General features: G+C 40.4%; 5 non-coding genes across 5 annotated transcripts; all 5 read right to left on the minus strand.

The window, feature by feature from the left end:
* Positions 1 to 2,578: 2,578 nt before the first annotated feature.
* Positions 2,579 to 2,651, minus strand: trnav-aac (transfer RNA valine (anticodon AAC)). Its single transcript has one exon. It is a non-coding gene; the product is annotated as a tRNA-Val (tRNA).
* Positions 2,652 to 5,442: 2,791 nt separating this feature from the next.
* Positions 5,443 to 5,515, minus strand: trnav-aac (transfer RNA valine (anticodon AAC)). Its single transcript has one exon. It is a non-coding gene; the product is annotated as a tRNA-Val (tRNA).
* Positions 5,516 to 8,306: 2,791 nt separating this feature from the next.
* On the minus strand, positions 8,307 to 8,379 carry trnav-aac (transfer RNA valine (anticodon AAC)). The gene has a single exon. It is a non-coding gene; the product is annotated as a tRNA-Val (tRNA).
* A 1,435-nt stretch (positions 8,380 to 9,814) lies between these two features.
* On the minus strand, positions 9,815 to 9,887 carry trnav-aac (transfer RNA valine (anticodon AAC)). The gene has a single exon. It is a non-coding gene; the product is annotated as a tRNA-Val (tRNA).
* Positions 9,888 to 12,418: 2,531 nt separating this feature from the next.
* Positions 12,419 to 12,491, minus strand: trnav-aac (transfer RNA valine (anticodon AAC)). The gene has a single exon. It is a non-coding gene; the product is annotated as a tRNA-Val (tRNA).
* Between the last annotated feature and the right edge of the window lie 779 nt (positions 12,492 to 13,270).

The following is a 13,270-nucleotide window of genomic DNA, read 5'->3' on the forward strand; positions in this document are numbered from 1 at the left end:
GGACATTTATCCCTCTCAGAACCTAATGAAATCAGAAATTACTTAGTCAATTAATTAAACAATACGGCTTGAGAAGGGTGGGTATTATGGCTCTTTCTGTGGAACTCAATTTGGGATATTATGTGAGGTAGACATGAGAAGCCGGGAATTATCGTGTGCAGCCGGAACTTGGAAGAGGCTTGGTGGTTCCAAACTTCTTCTATTTAAGAGTGATGGAAGCCACTCTGTTCTTGGGTACCTTCAATGCTGCAGAAATGACCAATCATTTGAATTTACCACAGGTGGACTCCAATCAAGTTGAAGAAACATCTCAAGGATGATCAATGGAAACAGGATGGACCTGAGCTCAATTTCCAACCTCATAGCAAAGGGTCTGAAAATGTATGTAAATAAGGTATTTTTAAAATATTTTTTCATTAATAAAAACTATATGTTATCGCTTTGTCATTATGTGGGATTGTGTGTAGATAGATGTTATTTTAGTTTATCCATTTTAGTATAAGTCTGTAACGTAACAAAATGTGGAAAAAAGTAAGGGGTCTGAAAACTTTCCGAATGCACTGTACCTATGCAGGCTAGCTTCTTTTCCTTTGCTAGCCAGCCAACTAAATCTATCACACAATCACATCAAGCAGCTGAAATGACAGAAAACAATCTACATTTTTGTTTGTTTTACCTTGGATTATATTGCCATTTCTTTGGATATATCCATTACAATGACCCTGATAAATGAATTTGCCTGGCTCAGAGAAGCTGTCAGTCTGGTCACATTCATACAGATCGCATGGTGGAGGTCCCCCAAAAAACGGCAACATTGATCCACAGGTCGGAGAGGTAGACAGCAAGGTTTAGACAAACCTCAACTGTTTCAAACCAAATGCTAGCCTCTGGGCATTGGGAAATACTGAATATTACCAAATGTTTCCGCCCGGTTTCGAACCTGGGATAACCACTACACTACGGAAACCGAATGATTGGAAAACTAAGGGTGTGACTGACTTTCGCGTGTGAGGCGAACGTGATAATCAATACACTACTGAAACTAAAGCCTGAATAGCAAATACTGAGAAGTGAGAAGGACCAATTTGTTAAAATGTGTTTCCGCCCGGTCTCGAAACGGGGACCTTTCGCGTGTTAGGCGAACGTGATAACCACTACACTACGGAAACCCATTGAGTGGAGTACTAAGGGTGTGGCTGACTTTGGCTGGGTGGGACATTTATCGCTCTCAGAACCTAATGAAATCAGAAATTACTTAGTCAATTAATTAAACAATAAGGCTTGAGAAGCCGGGAATTATTGTGTGCAGCGGCTCTTGGAAGAGGCTTGGTGGTTCAAAACTTCTTCCATTTAAGAGTGATGGAAGCCACTGTGTTCTTGGGTACCTTCAATGCTGCAGAAATGACCAATCATTTGAATTTACCACAGGTGGACTCCAATCAAGTTGAAGAAACATCTCAAGGATGATCAATGGAAACAGGATGGACCTGAGCTCAATTTCCAGCCTCATAGCAAAGGGTCTGAAAACGTACGTAAATAAGGTATTTTTAAAATATTTAATGGGTATTATGGCTCTTTCTGTGGTACTAAATTTGGAATATTATGTGTGGTAGACATGAGAAGCCTGGAATTATCGTGTGCCGCCGGAACTTGGAAGAGGCTTGGTGGTTCCAAACTTCTTCTATTTAAGAGTGATGGAAGCCACTCTGTTCTTGGGTACCTTCAATGCTGCAGAAATGACCAATCATTTGAATTTACCACAGGTGGACTCCAATCAAGTTGAAGAAACATCTCAAGGATGATCAATGGAAACAGGATGGACCTGAGCTCAATTTCCAACCTCATAGCAAAGGGTCTGAAAATGTATGTAAATAAGATATTTTTAAAATATTTTTTCATTAATAAAAACTATATGTTATCGCTTTGTCATTATGTGGGATTGTGTGTAGATAGATTTTATTTTATTTAATCAATTTTAGTATAAGGCTGTAACGTAACAAAATGTGGAAAAAAGTAAGGGGTCTGAAAACTTTCCGAATGCACTGTACCTTTGCAGGCTAGCTTCTTTTCCTTTGCTAGCCAGCCAACTAAATCTATCACACAATCACATCAAGCAGCTGAAATGACAGAAAACAATCTACATTTTTGTTTGTTTTACCTTGGATTATATTGCCATTTCTTTGGATATATCCATTACAATGACCCTGATAAATGAATTTGCCTGGCTCAGAGAAGCTGTCAGTCTGGTCACATTCATACAGATCGCATGGTGGAGGTCCCCAAAAAAACGGCAACATTGATCCACAGGTCGGAGAGGTAGACAGCAAGGTTTAGACAAACCTCAACTGTTTCAAACCAAATGCTAGCCTCTGGGCATTGGGAAATATTGAATATTACAAAATGTTTCCGCCCGGTTTCGAACCTGGGATAACCACTACACTACGGAAACCGAATGATTGGAAAACTAAGGGTGTGACTGACTTTCGCGTGTGAGGCGAACGTGATAATCAATACACTACTGAAACTAAAGCCTGAATAGCAAATACTGAGAAGTGCGAAGGACCAATTTGTTAAAATGTGTTTCCGCCCGGTCTCGAACCGGGGACCTTTCGCGTGTTAGGCGAACGTGATAACCACTACACTACGGAAACCCATTGAGTGGAGTACTAAGGGTGTGGCTGACTTTGGCTGGGTGGGACATTTATCGCTCTCAGAACCTAATGAAATCAGAAATTACTTAGTCAATTAATTAAACAATAAGGCTTGAGAAGCCGGGAATTATTGTGTGCAGCGGCTCTTGGAAGAGGCTTGGTGGTTCAAAACTTCTTCCATTTAAGAGTGATGGAAGCCACTGTGTTCTTGGGTACCTTCAATGCTGCAGAAATGACCAATCATTTGAATTTACCACAGGTGGACTCCAATCAAGTTGAAGAAACATCTCAAGGATGATCAATGGAAACAGGATGGACCTGAGCTCAATTTCCAGCCTCATAGCAAAGGGTCTGAAAACGTACGTAAATAAGGTATTTTTAAAATATTTAATGGGTATTATGGCTCTTTCTGTGGTACTCAATTTGGGATATTATGTGAGGTAGACATGAGAAACCGGGAATTATCGTGTGCAGCCGGAACTTGGAAGAGGCTTGGTGGTTCCAAACTTCTTCTATTTAAGAGTGATGGAAGCCACTGTGTTCTTGGGTACCTTCAATGCTGCAGAAATGACCAATCATTTGAATTTACCACAGGTGGACTCCAATCAAGTTGAAGAAACATCTCAAGGATGATCAATGGAAACAGGATGGACCTGAGCTCAATTTCCAGCCTCATAGCAAAGGGTCTGAAAATGTATGTAAATAAGGTATTTTTAAAATATTTTTTTCATTAATAAAAACTATATGTTATCGCTTTGTCATTATGTGGTATTGTGTGTAGATAGATTTTATTTTATTTCATCCATTTTAGTATAAGGCTGTAACGTAACAAAATGTGGAAAAAAGTAAGGGGTCTGAAAACTTTCCGAATGCACTGTACCTATGCAGGCTAGCTTATTTTCCTTTGCTAGCCAGCCAACTAAATCTATCACACAATCACATCAAGCAGCTGAAATGACAGAAAACAATCTACATTTTTGTTTGTTTTACCTTGGATTATATTGCCATTTCTTTGGATATATCCATTACAATGACCCTGATAAATGAATTTGCCTTGCTCAGAGAAGCTGTCAGTCTGGTCACATTCATACAGATCGCATGGTGGAGGTCCCCAAAAAAAACGGCAACATTGATCCACAGGTCGGAGAGGTAGACAGCAAGGTTTAGACAAACCTCAACTGTTTCAAACCAAATGCTAGCCTCTGGGCATTGGGAAATATTGAATATTACAAAATGTTTCCGCCCGGTTTCGAACAGGGGACCTTTCGCGTGCGAAGCGAACGTGACAACCACTACACTACTGAAACTAAAGTCTGAATAGCAAATACTGAGAAGTGCGAAGGACCAATTTGTTCAAATGTTTTTCCGCCCGGTCTCGAACCGGGGACCTTTCGCGTGTTAGGCGAACATGATAACCACTACACTACGGAAACCCAATGAGTGGAGTACTAAGGGTGTGGCTGACTTTGGCTGGGTGGGACATTTATCGCTCTCAGAACCTAATGAAATCAGAAATTGCTTAGTCAATTAATTAAACAGTAAGGCTTGAGAAGCCGGGAATTATTGTGTGCAGCGGCTCTTGGAAGAGGCTTGGTGGTTCAAAACTTCTTCCATTTAAGAGTGATGGAAGCCACTGTGTTCTTGGGTACCTTCATTGCTGCAGAAATGACCAATCATTTGAATTTACCACAGGTGGACTCCAATCAAGTTGAAGAAACATCTCAAGGATGATCAATGGAAACAGGATGGACCTGAGCTCAATTTCCAGCCTCATAGCAAAGGGTCTGAAAACGTACGTAAATAAGGTATTTTTAAAATATTTAATGGGTATTATGGCTCTTTCTGTGGTACTCAATTTGGGATATTATGTGAGGTAGACATGAGAAGCCGGGAATTATCGTGTGCAGCCGGAACTTGGAAGAGGCTTGGTGGTTCCAAACTTCTTCTATTTAAGAGTGATGGAAGCCACTCTGTTCTTGGGTACCTTCAATGCTGCAGAAATGACCAATCATTTGAATTTACCACAGGTGGACTCCAATCAAGTTGAAGAAACATCTCAAGGATGATCAATGGAAACAGGATGGACCTGAGCTCAATTTCCAACCTCATAGCAAAGGGTCTGAAAATGTATGTAAATAAGGTATTTTTAAAATATTTTTTCATTAATAAAAACTATATGTTATCGCTTTGTCATTATGTGGGATTGTGTGTAGATAGATGTTATTTTATTTTATCCATTTTAGTATAAGGCTGTAACGTAACAAAATGTGGAAAAAAGTAAGGGGTCTGAAAACTTTCCGAATGCACTGTACCTATGCAGGCTAGCTTCTTTTCCTTTGCTAGCCAGCCAACTAAATCTATCACACAATCACATCAAGCAGCTGAAATGACAGAAAACAATCTACATTTTTGTTTGTTTTACCTTGGATTATATTGCCATTTCTTTGGATATATCCATTACAATGACCCTGATAAATGAATTTGCCTGGCTCAGAGAAGCTGTCAGTCTGGTCACATTCATACAGATCGCATGGTGGAGGTCCCCCAAAAAACGGCAACATTGATCCACAGGTCGGAGAGGTAGACAGCAAGGTTTAGACAAACCTCAACTGTTTCAAACCAAATGCTAGCCTCTGGGCATTGGGAAATACTGAATATTACCAAATGTTTCCGCCCGGTTTCGAACCGGGGACCTTTCGCGTGTGAGGCAAACGTGATAACCACTACACTACTGAAACTAAAGTCTGAATAGCAAATACTGAGAAGTGCGAAGGACCAATTTGTTAAAATGTGTTTCCGCCCGGTCTCGAACCGGGGACCTTTCGCGTGTTAGGCGAACGTGATAACCACTACACTACGGAAACCCATTGAGTGGAGTACTAAGGGTGTGGCTGACTTTGGCTGGGTGGGACATTTATCGCTCTCAGAACCTAATGAAATCAGAAATTACTTAGTCAATTAATTAAACAATAAGGCTTGAGAAGCCGGGAATTATTGTGTGCAGCGGCTCTTGGAAGAGGCTTGGTGGTTCAAAACTTATTCCATTTAAGAGTGATGGAAGCCACTGTGTTCTTGGGTACCTTCAATGCTGCAGAAATGACCAATCATTTGAATTTACCACAGGTGGACTCCAATCAAGTTGAAGAAACATCTCAAGGATGATCAATGGAAACAGGATGGACCTGAGCTCAATTTCCAGCCTCATAGCAAAGGGTCTGAAAACGTACGTAAATAAGGTATTTTTAAAATATTTAATGGGTATTATGGCTCTTTCTGTGGAACTCAATTTGGGATATTATGTGAGGTAGACATGAGAAGCCGGGAATTATCGTGTGCAGCCGGAACTTGGAAGAGGCTTGGTGGTTCCAAACTTCTTCTATTTAAGAGTGATGGAAGCCACTGTGTTCTTGGGTACCTTCAATGCTGCAGAAATGACCAATCATTTGAATTTACCACAGGTGGACTCCAATCAAGTTGAAGAAACATCTCAAGGATGATCAATGGAAACAGGATGGACCTGAGCTCAATTTCCAGCCTCATAGCAAAGGGTCTGAAAATGTATGTAAATAAGGTATTTTTAAAATATTTTTTTCATTAATAAAAACTATATGTTATCGCTTTGTCATTATGTGGTATTGTGTGTAGATAGATTTTATTTTATTTCATCCATTTTAGTATAAGGCTGTAACGTAACAAAATGTGGAAAAAAGTAAGGGGTCTGAAAACTTTCCGAATGCACTGTACCTATGCAGGCTAGCTTATTTTCCTTTGCTAGCCAGCCAACTAAATCTATCACACAATCACATCAAGCAGCTGAAATGACAGAAAACAATCTACATTTTTGTTTGTTTTACCTTGGATTATATTGCCATTTCTTTGGATATATCCATTACAATGACCCTGATAAATGAATTTGCCTTGCTCAGAGAAGCTGTCAGTCTGGTCACATTCATACAGATCGCATGGTGGAGGTCCCCAAAAAAAACGGCAACATTGATCCACAGGTCGGAGAGGTAGACAGCAAGGTTTAGACAAACCTCAACTGTTTCAAACCAAATGCTAGCCTCTGGGCATTGGGAAATATTGAATATTACAAAATGTTTCCGCCCGGTTTCGAACAGGGGACCTTTCGCGTGCGAAGCGAACGTGACAACCACTACACTACTGAAACTAAAGTCTGAATAGCAAATACTGAGAAGTGCGAAGGACCAATTTGTTCAAATGTTTTTCCGCCCGGTCTCGAACCGGGGACCTTTCGCGTGTTAGGCGAACATGATAACCACTACACTACGGAAACCCAATGAGTGGAGTACTAAGGGTGTGGCTGACTTTGGCTGGGTGGGACATTTATCGCTCTCAGAACCTAATGAAATCAGAAATTGCTTAGTCAATTAATTAAACAGTAAGGCTTGAGAAGCCGGGAATTATTGTGTGCAGCGGCTCTTGGAAGAGGCTTGGTGGTTCAAAACTTCTTCCATTTAAGAGTGATGGAAGCCACTGTGTTCTTGGGTACCTTCATTGCTGCAGAAATGACCAATCATTTGAATTTACCACAGGTGGACTCCAATCAAGTTGAAGAAACATCTCAAGGATGATCAATGGAAACAGGATGGACCTGAGCTCAATTTCCAGCCTCATAGCAAAGGGTCTGAAAACGTACGTAAATAAGGTATTTTTAAAATATTTAATGGGTATTATGGCTCTTTCTGTGGTACTCAATTTGGGATATTATGTGAGGTAGACATGAGAAGCCGGGAATTATCGTGTGCAGCCGGAACTTGGAAGAGGCTTGGTGGTTCCAAACTTCTTCTATTTAAGAGTGATGGAAGCCACTCTGTTCTTGGGTACCTTCAATGCTGCAGAAATGACCAATCATTTGAATTTACCACAGGTGGACTCCAATCAAGTTGAAGAAACATCTCAAGGATGATCAATGGAAACAGGATGGACCTGAGCTCAATTTCCAACCTCATAGCAAAGGGTCTGAAAATGTATGTAAATAAGGTATTTTTAAAATATTTTTTCATTAATAAAAACTATATGTTATCGCTTTGTCATTATGTGGGATTGTGTGTAGATAGATGTTATTTTATTTTATCCATTTTAGTACAAGGCTGTAACGTAACAAAATGTGGAAAAAAGTAAGGGGTCTGAAAACTTTCCGAATGCACTGTACCTATGCAGGCTAGCTTCTTTTCCTTTGCTAGCCAGCCAACTAAATCTATCACACAATCACATCAAGCAGCTGAAATGACAGAAAACAATCTACATTTTTGTTTGTTTTACCTTGGATTATATTGCCATTTCTTTGGATATATCCATTACAATGACCCTGATAAATGAATTTGCCTGGCTCAGAGAAGCTGTCAGTCTGGTCACATTCATACAGATCGCATGGTGGAGGTCCCCCAAAAAACGGCAACATTGATCCACAGGTCGGAGAGGTAGACAGCAAGGTTTAGACAAACCTCAACTGTTTCAAACCAAATGCTAGCCTCTGGGCATTGGGAAATACTGAATATTACCAAATGTTTCCGCCCGGTTTCGAACCGGGGACCTTTCGCGTGTGAGGCAAACGTGATAACCACTACACTACTGAAACTAAAGTCTGAATAGCAAATACTGAGAAGTGCGAAGGACCAATTTGTTAAAATGTGTTTCCGCCCGGTCTCGAACCGGGGACCTTTCGCGTGTTAGGCGAACGTGATAACCACTACACTACGGAAACCCATTGAGTGGAGTACTAAGGGTGTGGCTGACTTTGGCTGGGTGGGACATTTATCGCTCTCAGAACCTAATGAAATCAGAAATTACTTAGTCAATTAATTAAACAATAAGGCTTGAGAAGCCGGGAATTATTGTGTGCAGCGGCTCTTGGAAGAGGCTTGGTGGTTCAAAACTTATTCCATTTAAGAGTGATGGAAGCCACTGTGTTCTTGGGTACCTTCAATGCTGCAGAAATGACCAATCATTTGAATTTACCACAGGTGGACTCCAATCAAGTTGAAGAAACATCTCAAGGATGATCAATGGAAACAGGATGGACCTGAGCTCAATTTCCAGCCTCATAGCAAAGGGTCTGAAAACGTACGTAAATAAGGTATTTTTAAAATATTTAATGGGTATTATGGCTCTTTCTGTGGAACTCAATTTGGGATATTATGTGAGGTAGACATGAGAAGCCGGGAATTATCGTGTGCAGCCGGAACTTGGAAGAGGCTTGGTGGTTCCAAACTTCTTCTATTTAAGAGTGATGGAAGCCACTGTGTTCTTGGGTACCTTCAATGCTGCAGAAATGACCAATCATTTGAATTTACCACAGGTGGACTCCAATCAAGTTGAAGAAACATCTCAAGGATGATCAATGGAAACAGGATGGACCTGAGCTCAATTTCCAGCCTCATAGCAAAGGGTCTGAAAATGTATGTAAATAAGGTATTTTTAAAATATTTTTTTCATTAATAAAAACTATATGCTATCGCTTTGTCATTATGTGGTATTGTGTGTGGATAGATTTTATTTTATTTCATCCATTTTAGTATAAGGCTGTAACGTAACAAAATGTGGAAAAAAGTAAGGGGTCTGAAAACTTTCTGAATGCACTGTACCTATGCAGGCTAGCTTCTTTTCCTTTGCTAGCCAGCCAACTAAATCTATCACACAATCACATCAAGCAGCTGAAATGACAGAAAACGATCTACATTTTTGTTTGTTTTACCTTGGATTATATTGCCATTTCTTTGGATATATCCATTACAATGACCCTGATAAATGAATTTGCCTGGCTCAGAGAAGCTGTCAGTCTGGTCACATTCATACAGATCACATGGTGGAGGTCCCCAAAAAAACGGCAACATTGATCCACAGGTCGGAGAGGTAGACAGCAAGGTTTAGACAAACCTCAACAGTTTCAAACCAAATGCTAGCCTTTTGGCATTGGGAAATATTGAATATTACAAAATGTTTCCGCCCAGATTCGAACCGGGGACCTTTCGCATGTGAGGCAAACGTGATAACCACTACACTACGGAAACCGAACTTTTGGAAAACTAAGGGCGCGACTGACTTTCGCGTGTGAGGCGAACGTGATAACCAATACACTACTGAAACTAAAGTCTGAATAGCAAATACTGAGAAGTGCGAAGGACCAATTTGTTAAAATGTGTTTCCGCCCGGTCTCGAACCGGGGATCTTTCGCATGTTAGGCGAACGTGATAACCACTACACTACGGAAACCCAATGAGTGGAGTACTAAGGGTGTGGCTGACTTTGGCTGGGTGGGACATTTATCGCTCTCAGAATCTAATGAAATCAGAAATTACTTAGTCAATTAATTAAACAATAAGGCTTGAGAAGCCGGGAATTATTGTGTGCAGCGGCTCTTGGAAGAGGCTTGGTGGTTCAAAACTTCTTCCATTTAAGAGTGATGGAAGCCACTGTGTTCTTGGGTACCTTCAATGCTGCAGAAATGACCAATCATTTGAATTTACCACAGGTGGACTCCAATCAAGTTGAAGAAACATCTCAAGGATGATCAATGGAAACAGGATGGACCTGAGCTCAATTTCCAGCCTCATAGCAAAGGGTCTGAAAATGTATGTAAATAAGGTATTTTTAAAATATTTTTTTCATTAATAAAAACGATATGTTATCGCTTTGTCATTATGTGGTATTGTGTGTAGATAGATTTTATTTTATTTCATCCATTTTAGTATAAGGCTGTAACGTAACAAAATGTGGAAAAATGTAAGGGGTCTGAAAACTTTCCGAATGCACTGTACCTATGCTGGCTAGCTTCTTTTCCTTTGCTAGCCAGCCAACTAAATCTATCACACAATCACATCAAGCAGCTGAAATGACAGAAAACGATCTACATTTTTGTTTGTTTTACCTTGGATTATATTGCCATTTCTTTGGATATATCCATTACAATGACCCTGATAAATGAATTTGCCTGGCTCAGAGAAGCTGTCAGTCTGGTCACATTCATACAGATCTCATGGTGGAGGTCCCCAAAAAAACGGCAACATTGATCCACAGGTCGGAGAGGTAGACAGCAAGGTTTAGACAAACCTCAACTGTTTCAAACCAAATGCTAGCCTCTGGGCATTGGGAAATATTGAATATTACAAAATGTTTCCGCCCGGTTTCGAACAGGGGACCTTTCGCGTGCGAAGCGAACGTGACAACCACTACACTACTGAAACTAAAGTCTGAATAGCAAATACTGAGAAGTGCGAAGGACCAATTTGTTCAAATGTTTTTCCGCCCGGTCTCGAACCGGGGACCTTTCGCGTGTTAGGCGAACATGATAACCACTACACTACGGAAACCCAATGAGTGGAGTACTAAGGGTGTGGCTGACTTTGGCTGGGTGGGACATTTATCGCTCTCAGAACCTAATGAAATCAGAAATTGCTTAGTCAATTAATTAAACAGTAAGGCTTGAGAAGCCGGGAATTATTGTGTGCAGCGGCTCTTGGAAGAGGCTTGGTGGTTCAAAACTTCTTCCATTTAAGAGTGATGGAAGCCACTGTGTTCTTGGGTACCTTCATTGCTGCAGAAATGACCAATCATTTGAATTTACCACAGGTGGACTCCAATCAAGTTGAAGAAACATCTCAAGGATGATCAATGGAAACAGGATGGACCTGAGCTCAATTTCCAGCCTCATAGCAAAGGGTCTGAAAACGTACGTAAATAAGGTATTTTAAAAATATTTAATGGGTATTATGGCTCTTTCTGTGGTACTCAATTTGGGATATTATGTGAGGTAGACATGAGAAGCCGGGAATTATCGTGTGCAGCCGGAACTTGGAAGAGGCTTGGTGGTTCCAAACTTCTTCTATTTAAGAGTGATGGAAGCCACTCTGTTCTTGGGTACCTTCAATGCTGCAGAAATGACCAATCATTTGAATTTACCACAGGTGGACTCCAATCAAGTTGAAGAAACATCTCAAGGATGATCAATGGAAACAGGATGGACCTGAGCTCAATTTCCAACCTCATAGCAAAGGGTCTGAAAATGTATGTAAATAAGGTATTTTTAAAATATTTTTTCATTAATAAAAACTATATGTTATCGCTTTGTCATTATGTGGGATTGTGTGTAGATAGATTTTATTTTATTTAATCAATTTTAGTATAAGGCTGTAACGTAACAAAATGTGGAAAAAAGTAAGGGGTCTGAAAACTTTCCGAATGCACTGTACCTTTGCAGACTAGCTTCTTTTCCTTTGCTAGCCAGCCAACTAAATCTATCACACAATCACATCAAGCAGCTGAAATGACAGAAAACAATCTACATTTTTGTTTGTTTTACCTTGGATTATATTGCCATTTCTTTGGATATATCCATTACAATGACCCTGATAAATGAATTTGCCTGGCTCAGAGAAGCTGTCAGTCTGGTCACATTCATACAGATCGCATGGTGGAGGTCCCCAAAAAAACGGCAACATTGATCCACAGGTCGGAGAGGTAGACAGCAAGGTTTAGACAAACCTCAACTGTTTCAAACCAAATGCTAGCCTCTGGGCATTGGGAAATATTGAATATTACAAAATGTTTCCGCCCGGTTTCGAACCGGGGACCTTTCACGTGTGAGGCGAACGTGATAACCACTACACTACGGAAACCGAATGATTGGAAAACTAAGGGTGTCACTGACTTTCGCGTGTGAGGCGAACGTGATAACCAATACACTACTGAAACTAAAGTCTGAATAGCAAATACTGAGAAGTGCGAAGGACCAATTTGTTAAAATGTGTTTCCGCCCGGTCTCGAACCGGGGACCTTTCGCGTGTTAGGCGAACGTGATAACCACTACACTACGGAAACCCATTGAGTGGAGTACTAAGGGTGTGGCTGACTTTGGCTGGGTGGGACATTTATCGCTCTCAGAACCTAATGAAATCAGAAATTACTTAGTCAATTAATTAAACAATAAGGCTTGAGAAGCCGGGAATTATTGTGTGCAGCGGCTCTTGGAAGAGGCTTGGTGGTTGAAAACTTATTCCATTTAAGAGTGATGGAAGCCACTGTGTTCTTGGGTACCTTCAATGCTGCAGAAATGACCAATCATTTGAATTTACCACAGGTGGACTCCAATCAAGTTGAAGAAACATCTCAAGGATGATCAATGGAAACAGGATGGACCTGAGCTCAATTTCCAGCCTCATAGCAAAGGGTCTGAAAACGTACGTAAATAAGGTATTTTTAAAATATTTAATGGGTATTATGGCTCTTTCTGTGGAACTCAATTTGGGATATTATGTGAGGTAGACATGAGAAGCCGGGAATTATCGTGTGCAGCCGGAACTTGGAAGAGGCTTGGTGGTTCCAAACTTCTTCTATTTAAGAGTGATGGAAGCCACTGTGTTCTTGGGTACCTTCAATGCTGCAGAAATGACCAATCATTTGAATTTACCACAGGTGGACTCCAATCAAGTTGAAGAAACATCTCAAGGATGATCAATGGAAACAGGATGGACCTGAGCTCAATTTCCAGCCTCATAGCAAAGGGTCTGAAAATGTATGTAAATAAGGTATTTTTAAAATATTTTTTTCATTAATAAAAACTATATGCTATCGCTTTGTCATTATGTGGTATTGTGTGT

This window comes from Oncorhynchus mykiss, chromosome 8 (assembly GCF_057628025.1).
Source record: "Oncorhynchus mykiss isolate SJ-2025 chromosome 8, ASM5762802v1, whole genome shotgun sequence".
Taxonomy (NCBI): domain Eukaryota; kingdom Metazoa; phylum Chordata; class Actinopteri; order Salmoniformes; family Salmonidae; genus Oncorhynchus; species Oncorhynchus mykiss.